Source organism: Bison bison, unplaced genomic scaffold (genome assembly GCF_000754665.1).
Source record: "Bison bison bison isolate TAMUID 2011002044 unplaced genomic scaffold, Bison_UMD1.0 scf7180017864263, whole genome shotgun sequence".
NCBI classification, from domain to species: Eukaryota; Metazoa; Chordata; class Mammalia; order Artiodactyla; family Bovidae; genus Bison; species Bison bison.
The window spans coordinates 12,433,063-12,438,918 of record NW_011494835.1 but is presented as its reverse complement, the minus strand read 5'-3'; the positions used below and the strand labels follow the sequence as shown (position 1 = coordinate 12,438,918).

Genomic DNA, 5,856 nt, shown 5'->3' with positions numbered 1-5,856 from the left:
GTTTTAGAAAAGGCAGAGGAACCAGAGATCAAATTGCCAACATCCGCTGGATCATGGAAAAAGCAAGAGAGTTCCAGAAAAACATCTATTTCTGCTTTATTGACTATGCCAAAGCCTTTGACTGTGTGGATCACAACAAACTGTGGAAAATTCTGAAAGAGATGGGAATACCAGACCACCTGACCTGTCTCTTGAGAAACCTATATGCAGGTCAGGAAGCAACAATTAGAACTGGACATTGAACAACAGACTGGTTCCAAATAGGAAAAGGAGTTCGTCAAGGCTGTATATTGTCACCCTGCTTATTTAACTTACATGCAGAGTACATAATGAGAAACGCTGGGCTGGAAGAAGCACAAGCTGGAATCAAGATTTCCGGGAGAAATATCAATAACCTCAGATATGCAGACGACACCACCCTTATGGCAGAAAGTGAAGAGGAACTAAAAAGCCTCTTGATGAAAGTGAAAGAGGAGAGTGAAAAAGTTGGCTTAAAGCTCAATATACAGAAAACAAAGATCATGGCATTTGGTCCCATCACTTCATGGCAAATAGATTGGGAAACAGTGGAAACATTGTCAGAATTTATTTTTGGGGGGCTCCTAAATCAGTGCAGATGGTGACTACAGCCATGAAATTAAAAGACACTTACTCCTTGGAAGGAAAGTTATGACCAACCTAGACAGCATATTGAAAAGCAGAGACATTACTTTGCCAAGAAAGGTCCCTCTAGTCAAGGCTATGGTTTTTCCAGTGGTCATGTATGGATGTGAGAGTTGGACTGTGAAGAAAGCTGAGCACCAAAGAATTGATGCTTTTGAACTGTGGTGTTGGAGAAGACTCTTGAGAGTCCCTTGGACTGCAAGGAGATCCAACCAGTCCATTCTAAAGGAGATCAGTCCTAGGTGTTCTTTGGAAGGAATGATGCTAAAGCTGAAACTCCAGTACTTTGTGCACCTCATGTGAGGAGTTGACTCATTGGAAAAGACTCTGATGCTGGGAGGGATTGGGGGCAGGAAGAAAAGCGGACGACAGAGGATGATATGGCTGGATGGCATCACCGACTCAATGGACGTGAGTTTGAGTGAACTCCGGGAGATGGTGATGGACAGGAAGGCCTGGCGTGCTGGGATTCATGGGGTTGCAAAGAGTCGGACACAACTGAGTGACTGAACTCAACTGTAACAATTATCTCACTTTGCTAAAGCCTTTATTTCATAAGGATAATGAAGTAAAAGGATGAACTTAAAACACATCCCCACCACCCCCACCAAGGGTTGCAGTGAGGATCAAGTTCAGGATAGAGAAGGTGATGGAAGGGAGTGAGTGTTTCTGGAGTGAGCCAACCACTTACTATCTGAATGGCCTTGGGCAAGTCAGTGTTCCTGGCTTGTAAGGAACTTTCCTTACCTGTAAGATGGCGATGAAAATACTGTGTGTAAAGTACCAAGAAGATCAGACCAGTTAATCTTAAATCACCCCTGAATACCCATTGGAATTACTGATGCTGAAGCTGAACTCCAATATTTTGGCCACCTGATGTGAACAGCTGACTTATTGGGAAAGACCCTGATGCTGGGAAAGATTGAGGGCAGGAGAAGAAGATGGTGACAGAGAATGAGATGGTTGGATGGCGTCACCGATTCCAGGGACAAGAACTTGGGCAAACTCTGGGAGATGGTGAGGGACAGGGAAGCCAGGTGTGCCAGGTGTGCTACATGGGGTTTAAAGAGTTGGACACGACTTGGTTACTGAACAACAAAAGTACCACCAATACAGTGCTCAGTGCATAGTATTTACTGAAAATGAAAAGAAGAAGGAGGAGGGTGAGAAGAGGTAAGAGAGAGAGGGATGGTTCCCCCTAGCAGTGGGGAAGAGTCCAGCTTTGTGTGATTCAATTGGACTCAAGTCCTCGAGATCGTGTTCTTTGGTAAAACCTAGTCTGCTACAGGGACATAAAAAGTGAAAGTTACATAAAAAGAAGATACAAAGTTAGAATCAAGAGTGAGAGAATCTTTGCCTAGACCAAATGAACAGAAATGAAATGCAGTGAGCAGGATCTGGAATTCTGCTAGCGGCATTGGGCAGCCTGCTACTGCTGCTAAGTCACTTCAGTCATGTCCGACTCTGTGTGACCCCATAGACAGCAGCCCACCAGGCTTCCCCATCCCTGGGATTCTCCAGGCAAGAACACTGGAGTGGGTTGCCATTTCCTTCTCCAATGCATGAAAGGGAAAAGTGAAAGTGAAGTCGCTCAGTTGTGTCCAACTCTAGGGACTCCATGGACTGCAGCCTACCAGGCTTCTCCATCCATGGGATCTTCCAGGCAAAAGTACTGGAGTGGGGTGCCATTGCCTTCTCCAATTGGGCAGCCTAGACCTTAGCTTTTTTCAGAAAGAAAAAGTGAATGATTAGTCACTCAGTCGTGTCTGACTCTTTGTGACCCCATGGACTGTAGCCAGCCAGACTCCTCTGTCCATGGAATTCTCCAGGCAAGAATACTGGAGTGAGTTGCCATGCCCTCCAGGGGATCTTCCCCACAAGGGATTGAACCCAGGTCTCCTGCATTGCAGGCAGATTCTTTACCATTTGAGCCACTGGGAAAGCCCCCAGGATATTTTTCAGAATAAAAGGGAATAAAATCCTCTACACAGGATGGGAGGTTGGAGGAACCTGCTTGAAACATACGTAAGGAGTAGAAAGGAAGAGACAAAATTGTCCTTCTTTACAATCAAATGCTTGCCCATATTCAAAATCCAAGAGACTCTAGAGGTAAACCTGATCCTAAACTTCAAATGGAAATGCAAAGGACTAAAATAGTCCCCTAAAATTTAAGAGAATAGAGGCGAGAACTTGACCTACCAGATAGCAAGACATATAAAAAGCCATGTAATTATGGTAATGTGATGTTTGTTCAGGACTAGATAAAGGGAGATGCACAGAGTCTGGAGACAGAACCTCAGATATATGAGAGACAAGATATTACAGTGGGCTTCATAAGAGGAGTAGGCTAAAATGTTTGGGAGACAAAAGAGGAAAGATAACACATAATTAGACCCTGACTTCACATGATACATGGAAATAACACCCAGGTGTATTGTAGACTTGAATATGATTTAATGGGCCTATGCAAATTCCAGTGTCATGCTGGTCACTTATTTCCTGTTAGCTTCATCTCTGAGCCCTGTCATAGTCATTCTGTGTTAGGGGAAGCTGCATTTATTTCCTGAAATGATTTAGAAACAAGAAGGAAAACGTTTGATCATCCTTAAGCTTCTCCTGTACACCTAGAAACTAACTGCTGCTTTTCTCCCACTCCACACCAGGTCATGAGAAGTTCCTGATTCGGCAGATAAACAAAAAGCTTACTTCAGCTTCTTTTTAAAAAATAAGATATAAAGATCCTTAAAGAACACAGGGGTGGATGACTAACTAATACCCTGGATGGGTATTAGTTACCCACATAAACACTCATATGAATGTAGCCATTAAGTGCAAAAGAAAATACAGCTTTTGATATTTGCTAAACTTGTTTAGAAATTAAATACATAGAAAATAGTAGTGCTTTTGAAAAATTCTACACTGGGTATTTCCTTTCTTTCTCCTAGGTTTGTAGCTCTTTTTTACTTTATGTAATACTGATACATTTCAGCCGATTAACAGCAAAATACAGAAATATTTAATCCCAGAAGCAATTTTCATGCAGTCATTGAAAATACAAACTATCTTTATAAATCCATTTAATTTTAACTAAGTCTTTATTCTAATATGTATATTGCTGTAAGAGTACAGTAAAACAGAGTCTCAAAAATTCTAATGTCTCTGCTAGAAAAATAACAACATCCAAATTCAGCTCTCTGGCAAAGGAGGCTAAGATTCAAGTACTTTGTTAAGCACTTTAAAGATTTCAATAGATTATTTGAAAATGGGATAGAGTTTGGAGAGTAATTTTGATGGATAGATGCTTACAAATAAAGAATTAACAATTTTACAGTTCAATCTAAAAACAGGGCATAAGACAGATACATACAGAATGTGACAGTAATAAAAATAAACCTAAAATGAAGAGAGAAGATTATATCATTTCTAATCTCTGTACAGTTCAGTCATATCACTTACTTGGGCTGTGTCTCTGTGGAGTTTCTAGTATCTTCTATGCTCTTATGTATGACTGCATTTGGGTTTATATGAAGAGTAAGATCAAGCCACAGTGATCAAGATCATTGGTCACAAGCCAATGAGAGAAGTGACTTACTTCCATCTAAGTCTCTTCCTTCATTTCTTAGATGAAATGTGCCCGCCTAAAAGTATAAAGACTTCCAGTTATTCTTGGCATTTTATAGGATCTCTTATATAAATAACTTGAGTTATTTGCATACAGTTAGTAAAGTCAAAGTTACAGCTGTCTATTGCTACATGTTCGTTTATTTTTAAAGTCTTTTTTTTTTTTTTTAAAGAAAAAGAACCATAGGTCCCAAGAGAAAAAGAAAATTTGAGAGTGAGTAAACCCTCTTTACAGATGTATACACAGCTTGCTCCTCACCTCACTAGCTCTCCTTGGTGAGTCCTCCGCTAGTCCTTGGCTGACCACCTCCTCCCCAGAACCCTCCTCAAACAACCTCTTCCTTTACCTGCTCTGTGTTTATTCATCACAGTGTCTGGCAACACAACGTATTTAATCTGTTTGTATTCATCCTCCCCCAGTGCTACGTAAGCTCCATGAACAGCATGTCATTGGATGAATGTCCCAGTGTATATTTCCCCATAAGTCATTTTTTAATTTTTTTTTCAAGTCATATTTTAAAAGAGGCTCTCTAAATTCTCATTGCAGGTAGTATATTTCACTTGCACTGTTATAAGGGCTGAAACTAAATCCCCCTAACCAAGGTCCTTGACTGAGTTTGTAGTTAATCTCTTGGTTTAAAACTGTATTCCCCTTCTTGTCCCCTCTGACCTCAATATTGTCCTAACAGAATACTCACCAACCAGAGTCAGATGACTAAGATCGCTGTTGTTGATAATATTTTTAGTATACCAAGATGGCTATTATCACGATCATAGTTCAGTTCAGCTCAGTTGCGTCTGACTTTTTGCATCCCCATGGACTGCAGCATGCCAGGCCTCCCTGTCCATCACCAACTCCCAGAGCTTATTCAAACTCATGTCCATTGATTCGGTGATGCCATCCAGCCATCTCATCCTCTGTAGTCCTCTTCTCCCACCTTCAATCTTTCCTAGCATCAGGGTGTTTTCAAATGAGTCAGTTCTTTGCATCAGGTGGCCAAAGTATTGGAGTTTCAACTTCAGCATCAGTCCTTCCAATGAATATCTAGGACTGATTTCCTGAATATTAGGATGGACTGACTGGTTCTCCTTGCTGTTCAAGGGACTCTCAGGAGTCTTCTCCACACCACAGTTCAAAAGCATCAATTCTTCGGTGCTCAACTTTCTTTACAGTCCAACTCTTACATCCATACATGACTACTGGAAAACCATAGCTTTGACTAGACAAAACTTTGTTGGCAAAGTAATGTCTCAGCTTTTTAATATGCTGTCTAGGTTGGTCATAACTTCTTCCAAGGAGCAAACATCTTTTAATCTCATGGCTGCAGTCACCATCTGCAGCAATTTTGGAGCCCCCAAAAGTAAAGTCTGTCACTGTTTCCACTGTTTCCCCATCTATTTGCCATGAAGTGATGAGACTGGATGCCATGATTTTGGTTTTCTGAATGTTGAGTTTTAAGCCAACTTTTTCACTCTCCTCTTTCACTTTCATCAAGAGACTCTTTAGTTCTTCTTCACGTTCTGCCGTAAGGGTGGTGTCATCTGCATATCTGAGGTTATTGATATTTCTCC

The 5,856-nt window shown here is 41.1% G+C and overlaps 1 protein-coding gene across 3 annotated transcripts in view; it reads right to left on the bottom strand.

Annotated features, from left to right (window-relative positions):
• HPGDS (hematopoietic prostaglandin D synthase) overlaps positions 1–4,294 on the bottom strand; it is a 29,804-nt gene extending 25,510 nt beyond the window's left edge. For all 3 annotated transcript variants that reach the window (XM_010848343.1, XM_010848345.1, XM_010848344.1), the window contains exon 1: positions 4,120–4,294. The gene's annotated coding sequence lies outside the window, so the exon portion shown is untranslated. The remainder of the gene's footprint in view (positions 1–4,119) is intronic.
• Positions 4,295–5,856: the final 1,562 nt, after the last annotated feature.